Source organism: Octopus bimaculoides, chromosome 7 (assembly GCF_001194135.2).
Source record: "Octopus bimaculoides isolate UCB-OBI-ISO-001 chromosome 7, ASM119413v2, whole genome shotgun sequence".
Taxonomy (NCBI): Eukaryota; Metazoa; Mollusca; class Cephalopoda; order Octopoda; family Octopodidae; genus Octopus; species Octopus bimaculoides.
In genome coordinates, this window is record NC_068987.1 from 107,746,622 (window position 1) to 107,747,510 (window position 889).

The 889-nt window shown below is 32.4% G+C and overlaps 1 protein-coding gene across 1 annotated transcript in view; it reads right to left on the reverse strand.

The window, feature by feature from the left end:
• The window catches only part of LOC106880629 (uncharacterized), a 72,405-nt gene that overhangs the window by 55,357 nt on the left and 16,159 nt on the right, over window positions 1-889 (reverse strand). The gene's annotated exons all lie outside the window — the stretch shown is intronic.

Sequence of the window (889 nt, forward strand, 5' to 3'; positions counted from 1 at the left end):
TCCAAAGTACGACGCAGTGAGACTGAACCCGGATCCATATGGATGGGAAGCAGGCTCCTTACCGCAGAGCCAAAATCTATCTATCTATCTATCTATTTCTCTTTCTCTCCCTCTCTGTATATATATATATATATATATATATATATATATATAAATATATATGTATATATATACAGTAATAAATCGTTCCAAAACACGTGGCGATAGGTGAAAATCGGCGAAGTGGAAACAGTGCTTGTAATTTCTTTTCTAATTTGCATATATTTATTTTATTTTAAATGCGAATCAACACCGCGGAGGAATCGACGTAAGCTTAACTAATAAACTTCGATAGGTGAACCGCGACATATATATATATGTATGTATATATTTATATATATATGCATATATGTATATATATATAACAAAATGGAATGATAAAAACTACTGAAGACTTGTATTATATGGTTAAAGAATACATTTAAATCATGTTAGGAAAATGTTATAAACTTTTGTGTGTAGTGACATTGTTTTGGGAGAAATACGGCAGAAAGCCGCACTAGGCGGAGCGAAAACATATCTGTAATGTCCGGGACTGCACGCGCGCTACACTGGATATATCAGCGGGTATTTCTCCAAAAGATAAAAAAATATTTCACAAGGCTGTGAAATATTTCAGAATATTTATAAATAGATGGTCTTACAGCTGTATATATTTTAATATATCCCTTCATCGGAGACGGCATGAGAAAATGGTTAAGCAATAGTTATTCTAGATAAGATATGAAATAGAGAGTGAAGTGGAGGAATGAAAATAGACGTGAGTTATGCAGAGATATTGTATCTTCAGTTCCATTATTTAGGCAGAATGGTATACATAGAAGATTCCTGTACCTATATATATATATAT